The sequence below is a fragment of the Elephas maximus genome, chromosome 10 (assembly GCF_024166365.1).
Source record: "Elephas maximus indicus isolate mEleMax1 chromosome 10, mEleMax1 primary haplotype, whole genome shotgun sequence".
NCBI lineage: Eukaryota > Metazoa > Chordata > Mammalia > Proboscidea > Elephantidae > Elephas > Elephas maximus.
This window is the reverse complement of record NC_064828.1, coordinates 49,641,305-49,663,794: the sequence shown is the minus strand read 5'-3', so window position 1 is coordinate 49,663,794 and position 22,490 is coordinate 49,641,305. Positions and strand designations below refer to the sequence as shown.

At 40.3% G+C, this 22,490-nt stretch overlaps 1 protein-coding gene across 7 annotated transcripts in view; it reads right to left on the bottom strand.

Moving 5' to 3' along the window:
- Positions 1 to 22,490, bottom strand: part of MIPOL1 (mirror-image polydactyly 1) — a 352,757-nt gene that overhangs the window by 314,859 nt on the left and 15,408 nt on the right. Inside the window, exon 2 of one of the 7 annotated variants that reach the window (XM_049899512.1) lies at positions 1,994 to 2,037. The exons of the other annotated variants lie outside the window; for them this stretch is intronic. The gene's annotated coding sequence lies outside the window, so the exon portion shown is untranslated. The remainder of the gene's footprint in view (positions 1 to 1,993; positions 2,038 to 22,490) is intronic. 7 annotated transcript variants of the gene reach the window in all.

The following is a 22,490-nucleotide window of genomic DNA, read 5'->3' as shown; positions in this document are numbered from 1 at the left end:
AATGTTAAATATACCATGGCCGGCCAGAAGAATGAAAAAGCCTGTCTTTGAAGAAGTACAGCCAGAGTGCTCCTTGGACGCAAGGATGGCGAGACTTCATCTCACGTACTTTGGACATGTTATCAGGAGGGACCAATTCCTGGAGGACAGGAATAAGGTAGAGGGTCAGCAAAGAAGGGGAAGACCCTCAATGAGATGGATTGACATAGCGACTGCAACAGCGGGCTGAAACATAGCAACGACTGTGAGGACAGTACAGGACCAGGCAGTGTTTCTGTTCTGTTGTTTACAGGGTCACTATGAGTCAGGACAGACTCGGAGGCACCTAATGACAATAACATCAGTACAATTACAAATAGGCCATGCCTTAGTTTTCACTGCTGCTATAACAGAAGCACCACAAGTGGATGGAAATTAATTCTCTCACAGTTTAGTAGGATAGAAGTCCAAATTCAGGGTGCTAGCTCCAGGGGAAGCCTTTCTCTCTCTGTTGGCTCTGGAGGAAGGTCTTTGTCATCAATCTTCCCTGGTCTAGAAGCTTCTCAGCGCAGGGATCCCAGGTCCAAAGGAGGCGCTTCCCTCCTGGTTCTTTGTTCGTGGTGGCATGAGGTCCCTGTCTCTCCGCTTCCTTCTCTCTCCTTTTATCTCTTGAAAGAAATGGTGATGCAGGCCACATCCCAGGGGAACTCCCCTTACACTGGATCAGGGCTGTGACCTGAGTAAGTGTGCTGTATTCTACCCTGATCCACTTTAACATAACCTAATCTTGCCTTATTAACCACAGGCACAGATCAGGATTTACAACATATAGGGAAAATTTCATCCGATCACAAAATGGAGGACAACCACACAATTTGGGAATCAGGGCCTAGGCAAGTTGACACATATTTTGGGGAGACACAATTCAAACCATAACAGGCCACTACATCACCTTTGAGGCCATTGATAGAACTGCCCCCCTCAGGACCTCCCATTTTGGACTGTTGTGTGATCTGAATCCAGCTAAAGCAGAACAGGCTACTTGGAAAGCCAGCTTGCAACAGCCATTTGTGTCTCTTCCCAATCAGTGGTGGCATGTTTTTAGCTTGAAATTGTCCATTGTGGGAGTATTTACATCATGAAAAATGACAAATACTAAAAACTCAGGTACTTTTTTTTCCCCCAGAGAGCCACTCCTGAAATGTTTACCAGCTTACCACTGTCTAAATGAGGGTTGTGATGTTTTTGGAAATCAGCCATATATATAATCACCACCACCCACTGTCATCGAGTCGAGTCTGACTCATAGGAACCCTATAGGACAGAGTAGAACTGCCCCACAGAGTTTCCAAGGAGCACCTGGCAGATTCCAACTGCCGACCTTTCCGTTAGCAGCTGTAGCACTTAACCACTAGGCCACCAGGGTTCACATATATATAATACAGACAATAAAACCATGGTGAAAGATGATAAAGGTAAATCTGCACAATGGGACATACTGAGAACTGTGTACTTAGTGGTGTAAGAGCAACTAGGCTTGCACCTTTGGGGGAAGGCTTGGACAGTCACAAAATTTGGGGTCATTTGAGTATGGATGCGCAAATAGGTCTTAAGTGAATAAGCAATAAAAAAAAAAACACTCCAGGTGGAGTACACGGTCATAAAAACCCCTATGGAAATTTAAGGAAAAAATGGAAGTGCTGGCTCAGAAAGAGGTTGGAATTCTAAGGCAAATGCCCAGTTCCAAAACCCGTTGCTGTCGAGTTGATTCCGACTCATAGGACCCTATAGGACAAAGCAGAACTGTCCCACAGGGTTTCCAAGGAGCGCCTGGTGGATTCAAACTGCCAACCTTTTGGTTAGCAGCCACAGCACTTAACCACTACTCTACCGAGGGAGCTGAAAATGAGTAGTGGCTGTAATTGATACCTATTATATTCTAGGCTTTGCTTTTGGTATAATAAAAGCAACTGCCAAAAATTTAATTAAAGGTCTAGAACAGAGAATCACTTACCAATCTGGCCCACCTGGACACATTTCCTCTGACTGCTACATATGCTGAAGAATGGGCAAAAAAATAAAAGATTACATGGACATAGTATATTCCTTATCACCCTCAAAGTACTGGTCTCATTGAAAAGTGGAATGTCCAATTAAAATATTAGTTACTTAAAATGAGAGGAGATTAGAGCATCCAGGGTTAGCTAGCTCAAGTGGGCCACTGTGTTCTTACATAAAATATGAGGCCACTCCACCGGAAAGGCTTCTAGGATCTGGAGATGGCAACGAGGGAATGAGGAGGAAGTAATTCACAGCTCTCTATCTTTCCCACATCACATTTTTCTTTCATCTGGCCAGACCCAGTTGTAACAGGACCAGGATAGCACTTATGTGTGCCAGTAGATGGAGACGTTGCTGTGCAAGACGCATTATCCATAGCACTGAATTAGAGTGTACATTTTCCTCAGGGAACTTTGGAGTGGTTCGCAATTTCACAATTTCACCATATGAGATTAACTATAAATGCTGCTTCACTACCAAGCAAGAGACAGCCCTGTAATTCTTTATCTGTCAACTCCTACAAAATTTTCCTAGGAACAAATAAAAGCAGAAGCCCTGGCAAGGCTTCTGTAACTGCCTGTCCTGTGGACAGGTAGTGCAGTCAAACCAGAGCCTCCCACTCAGTTAAAATGGGTAATAAATAGAAACAGGAAGAAATAGTGGTCAATAGCAAAAACACAGATGTGAGTTATGTCACCATGGAAGAATGTTATTATTCTTTCCCCACAAGAACTTTTTAGAACAAGAGAACAGCTGACAAATCTTCTCTAGAAAAGGAAAACTGAACCAATGCCAATTTATGACAACTCTCTGAAGATTCTAGCTGGGTGATACGGAGAGAAAAATATCTAAGAACTTCCCTTTAATGACTCATCTAAATGGTGATAGGTTAGAATTGTCATTGGAGTCATATTTTTGCTGGTTATGTTTATCATACTGGTTCATTTGTAGTGCTTAGCAAAGACTCTACCTTTGAATGTGGTGGGAGAGACTGTAATACTTAGCAGACAATTGGTGTATTGTGTTGCCAGCAATCTAAATGACTCTTTCCTGAGAAAATAACTGTGGTATGAGGGCAAAAGTATTACTGCAGCTTATTATGTTAAATTCTGCTTTGTTCTTTTGATTACACAAAGTACAAATGCAAATGAATCACCATCTTGGATAGCATTAATTGCATTAGGCTGGTCTCCCAAAGAGTCAGTATCATACAATATGGGCTACATATCACTCATGGATTCACCCCTGGAATTCAGAAAAGGGCGACTATAAGAAAGCCTTATGGCATATACAGACTGAACACATTATTTGAAAGTAAAATATATCGACCATATTTTTTGCAAGTAACACACCCACGTAAATAGCGTGCCCACACATATAACACGCACAGCATGCCTGGAAAAATAATGCACGAGGGGATTGCACGGTTGGCAAAAAACGTGTGCATTATTTGCATAAAAATACGGTAACTGACAATTTCTTGGGGCACGGAATATATCTGGGTATATGCATTATATTTAAATTGCATTCACGCCACAAGTATACGAAGACAACAGCATTTGTGGTGGTGACGTCAACATTGGACCCAACAAAGAGACTGAGGATCCTTAGGGATACCCGTACCATACCCACTGCTGTCAAGTCAATTCCAACTCATAGTGACTCTATAGGTCAGAGTAGTAGAACTGCCCCATAGTTTCCAAGCAGCGCCTGCTGGATTCGAACTGCAGACCTTTTGGTTAGCAGCCATAGCTCTTAACCACTACACCACCAGGGTTTCCCTTAGGGATAGACTGGGATTATTGAGCCAAGCCCAAACACTATACCTTTAACCCATTAATCCATTGCCGTGGAGTCAATCCTGACTCATAGAGGCCCTACAGGCTCTTATTTCATGATGAAGAGACTTGTTATTCAAAATAGGGACACTAGAGGGCGTTCTCTTTCAGAAGACTGCCCAATGCTGACAGTCAGTTTAGAAAAATGATGAAGCTGTACCTGAGTAGATGCGGTGCTTCAGTAAGCTGATGAAACATCAATTACACTGGAAAAGGCCTGTATCCTCACTTAGGAAGGACTGCAGAATATTTTAATCATTGTGCAATCTGGCAGTTTTTAACTGGCCAGGAGATTTTAATGTCTCTGCTAAGACAATATGATATAACTATGGGTTTAAAGGTTCCTTAACAGAATTAAATAAAAATCAAACTTATTTGATCTCCAGGGTTAGAAAATACTTTGGGAGGCTAATTTAAAGGCCATCAAATGATATGGTACTTATGGAAAATGACTGACCAAATAAAGAACTGAATTTGGCCTTATACACATTACATATGCAAGTAAATGCCTCTATCAATACATATAAAAAGGTGAATACTACACGTTGTATCTGTGCATGGAGAAGGAAAAAGAATAGTCAAAATGGTATAGAGTATGACTTTGAAGGGATATAGTTGCCAGTTAACATTTTTGCAGATGATGTCCCACTTCCATGGGTGGCTCAAATCCTGGTGAAATGTTCTAAGACAAATTATGAAAAGATGATTGACAAATAATGTGACAAGGAGATACTAATAAATAACAGGTTGATAAATTTATTAGCTAAAAAATAACTCTTCAGTTGGTAACTGCTTCTTTTAACTGCTTTATTTCATATTTTAAGTATTATATGCATTCATGACATCTTTACCTCATCATGCATTACAAAACAGTACATATAAAGTACAGTGTAGAAGATAAGTATAATTATATACCTCAAGCATAATTATATACCTCACTATATTACATACCCATTAATGAGCTCATTAAGTATTATATAGTTAACTGATACTTTAAATGTACAAAATACTATGACAACAACTACATATGGCCACCTAGGTGTGGAATATACTTTAGTGATATTTGGAGAATGCCTGGTTTGGGTTTGGAGATGGGCTAGTAATGCATTATTACTTTTCCCATTTAACACACAGGCTTTCCAACTATCAGAAAATTCACTATTTAACACATTTTCAGAATTGAATTAGATTTACATAGTGAAAAAAAATCTCTGTATATTCTCCATTTTATGGTCCATTTGCACATTTATTTTATATCTAGTTATGCTTTCAAATGTCCTACTAAATCCTTATATTACAAAGTTTCTCAGGACTTCAGAGCTAGAATGACTTTAACAATCGTTTAGGAATATTTTATTTACAGATGAACAAACTAAGCGTTCGGAAGATAAAGCAATTTTCCCCAAAGTCAAAGAATCAAATACTGGTGAACTTACAACTTTTGACTACAAGTTCAGTGCTCTTAATATTATATCCACTACTGGCCAACATGTAGTATTCACCTACAGCAGGGCCTAGCCAACTTTTTCTGAAAGGGTCAGATAGTAAATATTTCAGTCTTTGTTGGTCATATGATCTCTGTTGCAACTACTCAATTATGCTGTTACAGAAGAAAGTAGCCAGATCAATACATAAATGAATGAGCATGGTTGTGTTCCAATAAAACTTCATTTACAAAAAAAGACAGAGGGCCAGATTTGGCTCACGGGCTGTAGTTTGCCAACTCTTGATCTTAAGACTTGACTCATGAACTAAGAAAATGTGGCTCCTAGTAAAACGGCATAGTAAATATGGAAATAAGGAAGACTGTCCACAGTGTAATTCTCCTAGAAAAGTGTTAAGGTCCCTAAGAAAATGAATCTGTTGACTCCTAAAATAAAGATATTTATGAAGTTATAACAATCTTTATCAAATGTCCTTCTATCAACACAAAGTTTTTAGAAATGTAATAAATACTTCAAGGGCCCTTTAGCTACTGTTATAGATTAAATTGTATCCCCCCAAAAGAAACGCGGAAGTCCTAGCCCCTATACCTGCAAATAAGACCTTGTCTGGAAACACGGGCTTTCTCTTGTTATGTCATTATAGTCATACCAGGACAGGGTAGGTCCTAAATCTCATTACTTCTGAGTGGTATTTTATAAAAAGAGCAGAATAGATACAGAGACACACACAAAGTGGGGAGACAGGCATCATGTTACAATGAAAACAGATACATCTATGAGCCCAGTAACATGAAGGATTGCTGGCAGCTGCTAAAAGTTGAGACAAGAGGAACCTACCACTAAAGCTACAGCCTGAATTCAGATTCTTAGCCTCCTGAACTGTGAGAAAATCAATTTCTGTTCTTCAAGGCCACCCACCTGTGGTATTTTTTGTTAGGGCAGCACTAGGAAACTAAGGCAGTTACTGATAATTTATCTAAAACTCAAAGGACCTGCAGATGATTTTTAAAAAAACCCTTACGAAATACCGAGGTTCTAAAGACTGGATTATAAAACTAGAAACTAAAAGTCACTCTGGGTAAATGACTACATAAAGTTTGGTATATCCAAACTATACTATAGTCTGGTACACCCAGACTATAAAACAAACCAAAACCAAATCCAGTGCCATCGAGTCGATTCCGACTCATAGCAACCCTATAGGACAGAGTAGAACTACCCCATAGAGTTTCCAAGGAGCGCCTGGCGGATTTGAACTGCCGACCCTTTGGTTAGCAGCCGTAGCACTTAACCACTACGCCACCAGGGTTTCCACCCAGACTACATAACCCAAAAAAAACCCACTGCCGTCGAGTCGATTCTGACTCATAGCGACCCTATAGGACAGAGTAGAACTGCCCCATAGAGTTTCCAAGGAGTGCCGGGCAGATTTGAACTGCCGACCTGTTGGTTAGCAGCCATAGCACTTAACCACTATGCTACCAGGGTTTCCTCAGACTATATAGGTATAATAATATAAACAGCACTACAGTCATTGCTTTATGAGTACTTATTATATTCTAGGCAATACGCTAAGCACTGAAAACATATTGAAAAAGACAATAACCAAATGAGGTAGATCAATAAGTACTGACACAAGAGATATCTACAATATACTTACAAATGAAAGAAATATCAGAAAAAAATATATAGGATGACTGGGTCTATATTTCTTAAAAATGTGAGGCTATACACGTATGTTGATATCCGAATGTGTACTTGTTTGAATAGGTGCTTAGAAACAGGTCTGGTAAAATACATGGCTTACTTTCAATAGTGATTAACACAGAAAAAAAATGGGATTTGGAGTGGGGTAAAATGGCAATACATTTAAGATCTTAAGTCTGGATAGCTTAAAGCAGGCATAATATTCTCTATCTACTTGATACATTTCATAATCCAAAACAAAATGCTGTTAATGGTAGTAAAAAAAAATGGTAGTACATAGATGTAAACGCATCATCAAGAAATGGTAATTACTAAACATTACCTGAATCCTTGGCTGGCAGCGAAACTATACAGGCACAAAACAAAACAAAACAAAAAACCCTAGGGACCAAGCTAAAAAAAGCAACACAGTATGTGAAAGATAAGGAACTACTCAGCGCAAGCAGCTAAAACACAGTGCTGGCAAGTCAAGAGTTTGTAGTTTGTGCCCAAACAAGTTTGCTGCCTCTTAGGAAAAAAATAAAAATAACAACTTTCTTTAAAAAAATACAATTAGAATTATTTAACATACAAAAAACAGTGTCTAAGACATATAAAAACTATAAACCCACAGATCCAAGAAGCACGACAAATTCTAGTTTAAGAAAAACTCTCTCATGGCACATCATAATCAAATTGTTCAAAACCAGCATTAGAGACAAAACCTTAAAACCAGATAAAGAAAAGAGACGTTACATATGCAGAAACACAGATAAGGATAACATCCTAACAGTGCAAGGGAGAAGACATTTTGAAAGTACTAAAAGAAAAAACTGTCAATCTAGAATTGTATAGCCAGAAAAACATCTTTCAAAAACAAAGGTGAAATAGAGACTTTCAGGCTGTTTCAATGTTCAAAACTCAATGTAATGTACCATATTAATAATCTGAACCAAAAAAATAATAATCATATCAAAAGATACAGAAAAAGCACATGCTAAAATACAGCATTCGTTCCTGATGAAAACTTTTAGCACACTAACAATTAAAGGAACTTTCTCAACTTGATGAATGGCATCTACAAAAATTGTAAAGCCAACATCATACTTGATAGTGACAGACTGAATGATTTCTCCCTGAGATCAGGAATAAGGTAAGAGTGTTCACTCTCATCTTTTCTAGACATCAGAGTACTGGGAGTCTCAGCCAGAGCAAGAAGGCAGAAAGGCATACAGTTTGGAAAGGAAAAAATAAAACCGTCCATATTCAGAGACAACAAGATTATCTATGCAGAAAATCCCAGAGCATCTTCCGAAAAAAGAAAAACCTCATAGATCTAAATAAGTGAGTTTTGCAAGGCTATGGGATACTAAAGAGCCCTGGTGGTGCAGTGGTTAAGCGCTTGGCTGGTAACCAAAAAGGTCAGCAGTTCAAATCCATCAGCCGCTCCTTGGATATCCTACAGGGCAGTTCTACTGTGTCCTTATAGAGTCGCTATGAGTAGGAATCAACTCGACAGCAATGAATTTGGTTTTCGGCAGGATATTAAAGGAACCCAGGTGATGTAGTGGTTAAAGTGCTTAGCTGCTAACAAAAAGGTCAGTGGTTTGAACCTACCAGCCACTCCAATGGAGAAACATGAGGCAGTCTGCTTCCATAAAAGTTTAAAGCCTTGGAAACCATATGGGGCAGTTTTACTGTGTCCTATAGGGTCACTATGAGTCGGAATCGACTTGATAGCAGTGGGTTGGGTTTTGGTTTGGTGGGTAAGATACTAAGTCAACACAAAAATAAATCCCATTTCTATATATAAGCAACGAAAAATTTGAAAAGGAACAATACCATTTACAATAGCTCCAAAAATAAATAAACTACTTAGGTAGTACAGATCTGTATGTTGAAAATTACAAAATATCAATGAAAGAAATCAAAACCTAAATAACGGAAACACATACTGTGTTCAAGGAGGAAGACTCAACATAGTAAAGATGTCAATTCTACCCAAAGTGATTCTTAGTCCAGTATTCTTACCATAAAAGTAGGGGGAAAACATTCACCTTTTAAAAAAAAACAAAAACAAAAAAGCTCTCATAGGATTATAGTGGGCTACCAGAGTAGTAAGTGGTCCTAGTGGTGCAGTGGTTAGGCACTAGGCTGCTAACTGAAAGGCCCACGGTTCGAACTCATCAGCTGCTCTGTGAGAGAAAGATGCGGCAGTCTGCTTCCTTAACAGGGTCCAATTATTTTCTGCTTTGGATATTTTTTGATACCATGTGCTTTCATTAATGGAAACATGTTGAGTTATGGAGTATTTAAATTTGGGGTTTTTAATATGGATTTTCCCCTGTGCGTGTCACACTCTCGCACTGTGGGGGCTTGCGTGTTGCTGTGATGCTGGAAGCTATTCCACTGATATTCAAACACCAGCAGGGTCACCCATGGTGGACAGGTTTCAAGAAGAAGGACCTGGCAGTCTACTTCTGAAAAAAAATTAGCAAGTGAAAACCTTACAAATAACAGCAGAACGCTGTCTGACATGGTACCAAAAGATGAGCCCCTCAGGTTGGAAGGCACTCAAAATACGACTGAGAAAGAGCTGCCTCCTCAAAGTAGAGTTGACCTTAATGACATGGATGGAGTCAAGCTTTCGAGACCTTCATTTGCTGATGTGGCACGACTCAAAAAGAGAAGAAAACAGCTGCAAACATCCGTTAATAACCGGAACCTGGAATGTACAAAGTACGAATCTATCAAAGTTGGAAATCGTCAAAAATGAAACAGAGCGCATAAACATGGGTATCCTAGGCATTAATGAGGTGAAATGGACTGGTATGGGCCATTTTGAATCAGACAACTGTATGGTCTACTCTGCCAGGAATGACAAAATGAAAAGGAACAGCATTGGGTTCACTGTTAAAAAGAACATTTCAAGATCTGTCCTGAAGTACAACGCTGTCAGTGATAGGGTAACATCCATACACCTACAAAGAAGACAAATTAATACAACTATTATTCAAATTTATGTACCAACCACTAAGGCCAAAGATGAAGAAATTCAAGATTTTTACCAACTTCTGCAGTCTGAAATTGATGGAATATGCACCCAGGATGCACTGATAATTACTGGTGATTGGGACGTGAAAGTTGGGAACAAAGAAGGAGGATTGGTAGTAGGAAAATATGGCCTTGGTGATAGAAATGATGCCAGAAATTGTAGGATAGAATTTTCTAAGATCAGCAACTTCTTCACTGCAAATATCTTTTTTCAACAACATAAAGGACAACTATACACATGGACCTCACCAGATGGAATACACAGGAATCAAACCAATTATAACCATGGAAAGAGACTATGGTGAAACTCAGCATCACCAGTCAGAACAAGGAAAGGGGCTGACTGCAAAACAAACCCTCAACTGCTCATACGCAAGTTCAAGTTGAAGCTGAAGAAAATTAGAACAAGTTCACAAGAGCCAAAGTACAACCTTGAGTAATATCCCCCCATCTCAAGAATAGATTTGACACATTGAACACTAATGACCAAAGACAAGACGAACTCTGGAATGACATCAAGGACACTATACAAGAAGAAACCAAGAGGTCATTAAAAAGACAGAAAAGAAAGAAAGAAAACACCAAAATGGATGTCAGAGGAAACTCTGAAACTTGCTCTTGAACATTGATTAGCTAAAGTGAAAAGAGGAAATGATGAAGTAAAAGAACTGAATAAAGGGTGGCTCGAGAAGACAAAGTATTGTAATGAAATGTGCAAAGACCTGGAGCTAGAAAAACAAAAGGAAGAACATGATTAGCATTTCTCCAGCTGAAAGAACTGAAAAAATTTGAAAACATTCAAGCTTTGAGTTTCAACAGTAAAGGATCCTACGGGCAAATTACTGAACAACGAGGGAAGCATAAAAAGAAGATGGAAGGAATACACAGAGTCACTATACCAAAAAGAATTGTTTGACATTCAGCCATTTAAGGAGGCAGTACATGATCAAGAACCAACATACTGATGAAGAAGTTCAAACTGCACTGAAGGCACTGGCAAAAAAACAAGGCTCTAGGAACTGCCGGAATACCAACTGAGATGTTTCAACAAACACATGCAACGCTGCAAGTGCTCACTCTTCTCTGCCAAGAAACTTGGAAGACAGCTACCTGGCCAACCAACTGGGAGATATCCATACTTATGTCTATTCCAAAGAAAGGTGATCCAGCTGAATGTGGAAACTATAGAACAATATCATTAGTATCATATACAATTAAAACTTTGCTGAAGATCATCCAAAAGCAGCTCAGTAGTATATTGACAGCGAACTGCCAGAAATTCAAGATTCAGAAGAGGACATAGAATGAGGAATATCACTGTCGATATCAAATGGATCCTAGCTGAAAGCAGAGAACACCAGATCTCCATTTGTGTTTTATTGACTATGCAAAGGCATCTGACTATGTAGACCATAACAAACTGTGGATAACATTGCGAAGGCCGGAAATTCCAGAACACTTAATTGTGCTCGTGTAGAACCTGCACAAAGATCAAGAGGCAGTCGTTCAAACAGAACAAGGGGATACTGCATGGTTTAAAGTAAGGAAAGGTGTGTGTTAAGGCTGCTGAGCAAAGACTCTGAGAAGCTGGACTATATGAAGAAGAATGGGGCATCAGGATTGGAGGAAGACTCATAAACAACCAGTGATATGCAAATGACGCAACCTTGCTTGCTGAAAGTAAACAGGACTTGAAGCACTTACTGATGATCAAAGACTACAGCCTTCAGCATAGATTACACCTCAACATTAAGAAAACAAAAATTCTCACAACTGGACCAATAAGCAACATCATGATAAATGGAGAAAAGTCTGAAGTTGTCGAGGACTTCATTTTACTTGAATCCACAATCAACACTCATGGCAGCAGCAGTCAAGAAATCAAAAGATATATTTCAATGGGCTAGTCTGCTATAAAAGACCTCTTTAAAGTGTTAAAAAGCAAAGATGTCACTTTAAGGACTAAGGTGCACCTGTCCCAAGCTGTAGCATTTTCAGCTGGCTCATATGCATGCGAAAGCTGGACAATGAATAAGGAGGACCAAAGAAGAATGATGCCCTTGAATTGTGGTGCTGGGGAAGAATATCGAATATACCATGGACTGCCAAAAGAATGAACAAATCTGTCTTGGAAGAAGTACAAGCAGAATGCTCCTTAGAAGTGAAGATGGTGAGACTTTGTCTCACATAATTTGGGCATGTTATCAGGATGGATCAGTCCCTGGAGAAGGACATCATGCGCGGTAATTTAGAGGGTCAGTGAAAAAGAGGAAGACCCTTAGCAAGATGGACTGACACAGTGGCTACAACAACAGGCTCAAGCATAACAATGATTCTGAGGATGGCGCTAGACCGGACGGTGTTTCATTCTGTTGTACACAGTGTCACTATGAGTCAGAATAGACTCAATGGCACCTAACAACAACAACAACGATAAGGATTTTGAGAAATATTGTATGGTACTACCTGGTTACCACAGAACTTTTAAGGTTCTTGAATGTGAAACTTATACTTTTAAATAAAAGCATCATTGTACAGAATTCCAAACACTTTCTGCCCCTTAATCAAGTGCAGAATTTCTCTAGGTTCCAGTCTTTCACACTCACACCTAATTTGAGAAAATTTTTAGCAATTTACCTTTTGCTGAATATTCCAAAGCTTTCAACTCTTTTCACAAAGAATGTATTTTCTAATATTTCTATTAGTTTATTTAGGTTTGATTAAATTCTATAATTATGATCACAGATATAACTAGTATAAAAAGGTTTGGGGACAAACACAACTGACTCTTGGCAAGTATATAATTCAACTCAACTAGGGGGAGAAAAGCACCTACAAGAGATCAGTTAACTAGCCTTGAGCATTAAACATACCACAGGAATCAGTTATGTTTATACCAAAGAGAGTGCAGAATTGCAGTTATTCTGGCAAATCATTAAGGAGAAGCTAATTTAAGATAATTTCAACTGTATATTGAAAATTCTTGATTTTTTTTTTTGGCCATTATGATACGGGTTGAAAGTATGACGATAGATCAACAGAAATTTTACCAACTCTACCAGAAAATCAACTGTACACATTTCTTAGAGATGGCTGATAAATAACATCTTATATATACGGGATAAAATTATATTTTACCTATAGTTATACTACCACTGGGCCATATATTAATATACATGCCATATATATTAATACATTTAACATATTAGTAGTGTTAATACATTGGTTTACAAAGTTTAACCTTAGTTTTATCTCATCAGGAGCCCTGGTAGTGCAGTGGTTAAAGTACTCAGCTGCTAACCAAAAGGTCGGCAGTTCGAACCAACCAGCTGCTCCTCAGGAGAAGGATGTAGCAGTCTGCTTCTGTAAAAATTACAGCCTTGGAAACCCTATGGGACAGTTCTACCCTGCCCTATAGGGTCACTATGAGTCAGAATCCACTCAACAGCAATGGGTACAGAAAAACACAGAAACTTGTCAGAGAAGGAAAACTAAAATATTTTCCACTAAAAGGAATGACAGAAAAGTAGCAAGCCTGCACCCTGTAAAAGGCAGAAAACTTGCCAGATGTAGAAAAACAAGGCAGTCCTGTCAAGTTCCGGCTCTCACAGGTTTCACTGTATTATCTCATCAAACACATGTCATCGTTGCTATGCTGTTGCTGCTGTTGCTGTGTGCCACTGAGTCGATTCCAACTCACAGCAACCCTATGGGACAGAGTAGAACTGCTCCATAGGGTTTCCAGTGAGCGGCTGGTGGATTTGAACTGCCGACCTTTTGGTTAGGAGCCTTAGCTCTTAACCATTTTGCCAGCAGGAACCTGTCCCACAGGATTTCCAAGGAGGGACTGGGGAGTCAAACTGCCCACCTTCTGGTTAGCAGCTGTGGCCCTTAACCACTACGCCATCAGGGCTCCAATTATTGCTATAGAGCAATATAACTAGCATACAGCTCCATCTAGTGGAGAAACAGGCAAATATTTTTAGAGCTTTTTACTATTTTGGTGGCAAACCTAACTCACTTTCAAAAAATCCAGCTTTCCATTCATAACATGTAATCACCTATATTTTTCCTAATTAATACTTTGATAAAAACATTTTCACTTGATGAATATTTTTAAACACCTTTATTTTCCTCAACATCTTTAAACACATTTTCCTTTTGAAACGGGAGAAAGAGACATAACAAATGAGATGCTACCAAATATGCTCTCTGATGAGCAACAGACCAAAAATTTTATGTTAAAACAAAAGAGGAAACTTAGAAATATAAGTACAATATGTTAAAATTTTACCATATCACTAGCATTCAGGTAATACTTAAAAGGTTAAATTTCTCATTAACTTCACCCTGTCTGAAACATGCATATCTCACTTCAAACATAGCACAATATACTACAGCTCAAAAAGGCATTGATTTTTCTCCTCATTAGCTGGTTTTTCCCCCATAGGAAAAAGAACAGTGGCAGCTGAGTTTGGAAAGGAACTGGTTAGTATTCACACTGTTCCTTTAAGAAGAGGATAAAACACACAAACGTTATTCTATAAGGATACAGGTATGCAGCAGATGACCTTGTAAAACTCTCCTCAAAGTTTTTATGTTCACAGTGACAAACAACTAGGAAGATACAGTAAAAAAAAAAACAGGATTTCTAAACACTTACTTTGCTGACTTTTTCCCCATAAATAATTAACATAATGAAGTATTTTTGTATTTTGTTAAACTTTGAAGAAATTTTTTAATTTAACTTAACTAATGATTACTAAATGTTACTAAAAATTTTGCCTTTAGTGACTGCTTTAAAATACAATACTTTTAAAACAATGCAAACATATTCTAAGCACTGATACAACTCAACTTCAAATCAAGCTCAATTATTTTTGAATTGGGACACAGTACATAAATTGAGTCGGAATCGACTTGACGGCACTGGGTTTGGTTTGGTTTTTTTAAATATAAATTTAACTCAGTTAAAGTCCACTAAAATTAATCAGCATTATGAATAAGTCCTATTGGGTGCAAATGCTCAGCTAATAAAAGAAAGGTTGGAGGTTCAAGTCCACCCAAAGACACCTCAGAAGAAAGCCAGGCAATCTTACATCTGCAATATAAGCCATTGAAAACGCTATGGAGCACAGTTCTCCTCTGACACACATACAGTTGCCATGACTCAGAATTGACTTGACAGCAACTGGTTTTTGTGAAGAGGTATGTATGCAATCAGTAGGAACATTATGAGATTTTTCCTCTTAATAATTTTCATATTTCTAATAGAATTTAAGTAAGTGTATTTCTCTCTATTTTCAAGAGCCCTGGTAGCACAGTGATTAAGGGCTTGGCTGCTAACCAGAAGGTTGGCAGTCCAAATCCACCCGCTGTTCATTGGAAACCCTATGGGACAGTTCTACTCGGTCCCATAGGGTTGCTATGAGTCAGAATGGACTAGACAGCAACGGCTTGGGTTTGGTGATGCGGTGGTTAAAGCACTCTGCTGCTAACCAAAAAACGTCTCTGGTTCAAACCCACCAGCTGCTCTGTGGAAGACAGACGTGGCAGTCTGCTTCCATAAAGATTTACAACCTTGAAAACCCTCTACCCTTAGTAAGCACCTCAACTGACTGTGGTTCTTTGCCTCATGGGGTGACCCAAACCTTCATTCCTGAAGGGTCTGGGCCATCAGTAGTCACGTCGGAATTGGGTTGCTGTAGTTTTCCATTCACTTTAATCACACAGCACAGTAGTACTAAGAGAAGTCCTAAGGGATCTCCTGTATACCAGACATGTTCTTCTTTACCTCCATTATGCAATATCAATCTGATTTCTCCTTGATAATTAGCATCCATCACACCAGCCAATACAGTAACTCCCTTCTTTGACTGTTGATTCAGAGGCATGAAGAGCCCAAAGTAGCCAGGTGGCATTCTTAACTTCCAGTTCAATAGAATCATTGTTGTATCTCCTGGTGGGAGCATTTCTCCCTTTGGAACTAAGATCACTAGACCCGCAGAACAAAAGGTCATGGAAACAGGAAGCAAAGTGCAGTGGTTAAAGCGATCAGCTGCTAACTGAAAGGCTGCAGTTGGAAACCACCACCGGCTCCGTGGGAGAAAGACGTGGCAGTCTGCCTCTGTAGGCATTTACAGCTTTAGGAACCCTAAGCGGTTGCGATGAGTTGGAATCGACTCAATGGCAGTGGGTTTAGTTTGGTTTGGGTTGGATCACTAGGGTTAATAGTAAGTAGTGCCACTCCCATTTCTACCTCGATTCCTGGACTCATGAATCCTGGCTATGAGTGAAACAGTACTGTGTATTGGATCCTGGTTTAGGGCATATACAGCCTCCTGGAGAACACTGCCCCAACCCCACAAGGTATGGGCACCTAGCTGGAGCCATAATTGTGTCTTTATAAGGCCATTCTATCATTCTATCAAGCCAGCTGCTTCAGGATGACGGGAAACATGATTAGACCAGCCAACTTCATAAGCATGGTCCCACTGCTGCACTTCATTTGCTGTGAAGTGAGTCCCTTGATCCGAAGCAATGCTGTGTAGCAAGTATACCACGATGGTGGATAAGGCATTCTGTAAGTCCATGGATGGTAGTTTTAGCAGAAGCATTGTGTACAGGGAAGGCAAATCCGTATCCAGTGTCTATTCCAGTAAGAACAAAATGCTGTCCTTTCCATGACAGTCCAATGTAATCAACCTGCCACCAAGTTGCTGGCTCATCACCTTGAGGAATGGTGCCATGTCAGGGTCTCAGTGTTGGTCTCTGATGCTGGCAGACTGGGCACGCAGCAGTGGCTGGAGCCAAGTTGACCTTGGTGACTGGAAGTCCACGTTACTGAGCCCGTGCATAACCTTCATCCCTGCCACCATGGCTACTTTGTTCCTGAGCCCATTGGGGAATGACGGGAGTGGCTGGTGAAAGAGGATGACTGGTTTCCACAGAACGCGGCATCCTATCCACTTCATTGTTAAAGTTCACCTCTGCCGAGGTCACCTTTTGGTGAGCATTCACATGAAACACAAATATCTTTACTTCTTTGGCCCATTCAGTAAGGTCTGTTCACATCTCTTCCCTGTTACTCCTTGTCTCCAATTTTCCAATCATATTCCTTCCAAGTCCCTAACTATCCAGCCAAACCACTGGCCACAGCTCATGAATCAGTATACAAATGCACATCTGGTTGTTTCTCCTTCCAAGCAAAGTGAACAACCAGGTGCACTGCTCGTAGTTCTGCCAATCGGGAGGATTTCCTTTCACCACTGTCCTTCAGGGAGGTCCCAGAAATGGGCTGCAATGCTATCACTGTCCACTTTCATGTGGTGCCTGCATATCACACACAACCATCTCTAAACCAGGCACAAGTTTTCTCTTCCTCAGTCAACTGACCATTAGGAACTCTGCATGAGGCCAAAGGTACAGACTGGAAGAGGGCAGGTAATGTGACAGGAGTGGAGAACATGAGCATTTGGGCCACTTCTTCATGCAACTTAAATTTGCCTTTATGTCCTGCTCAGGTCAGGTCCTGTATATACCATTTCCATTTAATAGTGGAATGCTAATGTGCACATCCGACTTTAGAGCTCTGTGGGTCAGACAACACCCAGTTCATGATAGGTAGATCAGGCCACATGGTGACTTGGTGGCCCATGGTTAAGTGTTCAGTCTCTACTACGGCTCCGTAATAAGCCAAAAGCTGTTTATCAAAAGGAGAGCAGTTATCTGCAGAGGATGGCATCGCTCTGCTCCAAAATTTTAAGGGTCTGTGCTGTGATTTACCAATAGGAGCCTCCCAAAGACTCCAAGAAGTATCTCTATCTGCCACTGACACTTCAAGCACCATTCAGTCAGCCAGATCATCTGGCCCAAGTGGCAGAACTTCTTGCACGGCAGCCTGAACCTGTTGCAGAGCCTTCTCTTCTGGGCCCCACTCAAAACTAGCAGCTTTTCGAGTCACTTGATAAATAAGCCCAAGTAGCACACCCAAATGAGGGACATGTTGCCTCCAAAATCCAAAGAGGTCCACTAGGCATTGTGCCTCTTTTTAAGTTGTGGGAGGGAGCAGATTCAATAACTTATCCTTTACTTTAGAAGGACTATTTCAACATACCCCACACCACTAGACCCCTAGAAATTTCATGAGGCAACTGAATTTGTGTCAGGTTAATTTCCCACCTTCTAGCATGCAAATGTGCAGCCCTGGTGGAGCAGTTGTTAAGAGTTATGGCTGCTAACCAAAAAGGTGGGAAGTTTGAATTCACCAGCTGCTCCTTGAAACCCTATGGGCAGTTACAATCTGTCCCATAGGGTCACTATGACTCAGAATCAACTCAAAGGTAATGGTTTGGTTTCGCACGTCAACGTTTTACCAGAAAATCCAGAGTCACTGTCCCTTCTTTCTAACTAGGTCCAATCAGTACAATGCCATGAATGTAATGGACCAGCGTGAGGTCTTGTGGAAGGAAAAGGCAATCAAGTTCCCTGCACACTAAATAATGACATAAGGCTAGAGAGTTGATATACTGCTTAGGTAGGACACTAAAGGTGTATTGCTGACCCTGTATCTGAAGGCAAACTGTTTCTGGTGTTCCCTCACAAATGGAATAGAAAAAAAGGTATTGGCCAGATAAATAGATGCTTACCAGCTACCACCCACCCCCAGTGCCATCGAGTCAATTCCAACTCATTTGGTTAGCAGCTGTAGCACTTAACCACTACACCACCAGGGTTTACCAGGTACCAGGAGATGTATTAATTTGCTCAGGCAATGAAACTACATCTGGAACAGCAGCTGCAATTGGAGTCACCACCCAGTTAAGTTTACAATAATCCACTGTCATTCTCCAAGATCCATCTGTTTTTTGCACAGGCCAAATAGGTAAGTTGAATGGGGATGCGACAGGAATCACCATCCCTGTATCCATCAAGTCCTTAATGGTGGCAGTAATCTCTGCAATCCCTCTAGGAATGTGGTATTACTTTCGGTTTACTATTTTCCTAGGTACGGGCAGCTCTAATGGCTTCCACTTGGCTCTTCCTACCATAATAGCCCTTACTCCATTTGTCAAGTATCCAATGTGGGGGTTCTGCCAGTTGTTGGGTATATCTATTCCAATTATACATTCCGGAACTAGGGAAATCACTACAGGATGGGTTTGGGGACCCAATAGCCCACTATGAAACGAACCTCAGCTAAGACTCCATTAACAATCTGACATCCATAAGTTTCCACTCTGGCTGTTAGACCACAGTGATGTTTTGGTTTTCTGGAATTACTGTCAGTTCAGAGCTAATATCCCGTAACCCGTGAAAAGTATGATTATTTTCTTTTCACCAATGAACAGTCACTTTTGTAAAAAGCCATAAATTCCTTTTGGAAAGCTGGGAAAAAGATTAACAGTATAAATTTTTGGCTGTGTAGTGGCGTCCTTCCTCAAGGGAACCCAGCCATCTTTTCATTCAAGGAGTTGTGGGTCTGTAATTAAGGTTGAGAATTGATTGATTCTCTATCCTGGCAATTCAAGTTAAACTGCTGTTCACTTGACCTAGAGTTCTTCTGCCTGTACAGATCAACTAAAATATTTAGATTTAGATCAAGTGAAACATTTAGATTTCACTCTGAAGGATGTCATGACTAAGCAGCCAAAGCCATAAGTCCATATGAGTCAGGTTATTCTGATTACTGCTTTGACTCCGTTGTCCATTACAGTAACCACACTGGTCTTTGTCGACTGAGTGCTGCCACTTAGCCCCTACCATCTCAGGGTCGTATCAGCCCCGTTGTAGTTAGGTGTCTTAATTCAGCTAGGACAGTTCCCCCTGTCAAATCTGACCTACATAAAATAGCAATCACAGCAGTCTTCAAGGATACTAGGGCTCCTTTCACAAATTTGTTCCTCACTGCTGTGGTAAAAGGTATGTCCTATATGTGGGTCTGTTGGTCTAACCTCATATATCCACTCTAACATGCCAATTTCCCCAAGCCTTTGGATACCTTCTTCTACAGAATATGAAGGCAGGTCTGGTCTTCAACTTGAAGTAATGTAGGCTACTGCATAATCCATGCTTCAGCAAACCAACCAGATAAACTATTAGGTCCTTTCCTAACCTCTTGAGCTGAAACACTGAATGAAACATCTGAGTTTAATGGGCCCTATCAATAAACTCATTCCGATCCAACCTTGGAGCCCTGGTGGCACAGTGGTTAAGCATTTGGCTGGTAGGCAAAAGATTGGTGGATCCAACCTTATGTTCCCTGCACTGTTAACCCACACGCTTAATACCCATACCCACACATATTCCCCAGGTTTCTCTTTGTACGTATTAGAAAAGTCAAGCAGTTCTTTTGGAGTGTAGTGTACCTCTTCCTGGGTCACACTTTGTACTTCACCTTTTGGGGGTCCCTGGGATTTAAGTCTAGATATAGGTCTAGAAGCAAAAATAGGTGGTAGAGATGTGTTCTGAGAACATTCAGCAATGCCTTTTAGGCAGCTGCCTGAGGTGATGCCCAGGCAATGACTCAGATGCCTCCCCAGATGATGGCTCAGATGGTACCCATGGCAATATCTCAGACAAAGGCTCTTCAGACATGGTTGGATTAATCTCATCAGATGGGGTGGAGGGCTAATGGTTTTACTGGGGAGGGTAGCTTAGCAGACAGAGATGGAATAATCTCTTCAGATGGGAGAGGACTGGTTCTGTTGGCAGGAGTGATTCAATGGAATTTAGGGGCTCAGCTTCATGATTATCTGTCCATATGTCCCCCTCCCAAGTTTCAGTATCCTATTTCTTCCCAAGCAATACTGTCACTTTAACTTCAGACACCATTCCAAGCTGGGGGCTCGACTGGCATTGTAATTCAGCCACTTTTACGGTAAGACTCTGGGTTTTGTTTTCAGCAATATCAGCTCTGTTACTACAAGAAATAAGACTTTCTATCAAGTCGCAAGTGGCAACTCTGAGGTCATTTTTGCAGCACTTGAGCTGTGACTCTGAAGCCCTGAGCTCATTTCTTTCTTTCATCACTTTGTCGGGCAAAAGTAGTACCAACCAACCAGCCTCCTTATACTTCTCATTCTGACAAAATTGTAGAAAAGTATCAAACATGTGATCACCCTGAGCCTTACCTTTCACCAATACTTGATCTATTGGTGGTAATATTTTGCATATTTCTATTGCCACCTCACCTCATGGATTAGCAGTGCCCTCTGTACTACCGGAAGCAAAGTCATCAGCATCTTTAAGACTAACCAGATTTGAAAACCAAGTTAGACAACTCATTCTTATCATTTTGTTTCTCTAGAACCGCTCTTGGTACCAAACGTCTTCAGCTGGGTTCTCTAGAGAAGCAAAACCAGTGAAGTGTGCACATGTGGGGTGTGTGTGTTTGTGTGCATGTGTGTGTGTGTGTGTGTGTAGAAAGAGAGAGATTTATCTCAAGGAAATGGCTTATGTGGCTGTAGAGGCTGGCAAGTCCCAAGTCCATATGTCAGGTATCCGGCTGGAAGCTTCTCCTGACTCACATAGCTGTAGAGGCCGATGAACCCAGGATCGGTAGGTTGCTGGCTTACAGGCTATGGAGGCTGATGAATCTCAAGATCAGCAGGCAAGATGGTAGGCCACTCGCCCAAGTCCCAAGAACTGGAGGTCTGATGATGATGAGCTGGATAGATGTGGGATTCAGAGCAAGCAAACGCCAGTGAGCTTTGCCAGGATGTCCACATATACGGGATGCAGGCCACATTCCCGAAGAAACTTCCCTTGCAAATGACTTGCTGATCACATCAGATCACATCATGGAGGTGATTACATGATATCACATAATGGAACATAACTACATCATTACATAAATGCCAAATTACATCATTACATAACTGCCAAAGTACATCATTACATAATTTCCAAACCACTAAGAATCATGGCCCAGCCAAGTTGACATACAACCTTAACCATCACACTTCCTAAAACCAGTTCAGGGATTATTCCTATGGAATCATGAAATGAGTATCTGAAGACAGGAGATGTCATTTATTAACTCAGCATGCTTCAGTAATTCACATTTTTTTTCTATTTTAAGGAACTAAGGTAATAAATGATCACTAAAATTTTAGATTTCACAAACTAGTAAAATTTCCAAGACAGTAATTGTTACCAGTTTTTACTTTATAAAGACTTAAAATTAAAAAAAAAAAAAAAGCAACCACCAGCCTTTCATTAACAAATTTAAAAAATATTTCTTTAACAGGACATACCTTCAAAAAGGACAAATTTTAAACTAAATAAAAGTTACATAAAAAAGCCATGTAGACTCTGGGAAGATTACGACAGAGGTGGCATAGTTTTTGAATCTCCCGCAAACTCCCCCATAAATCCACACAGAGCAACCAGGATAGTAAAGCTAAAACCACGAACAAAATATGTA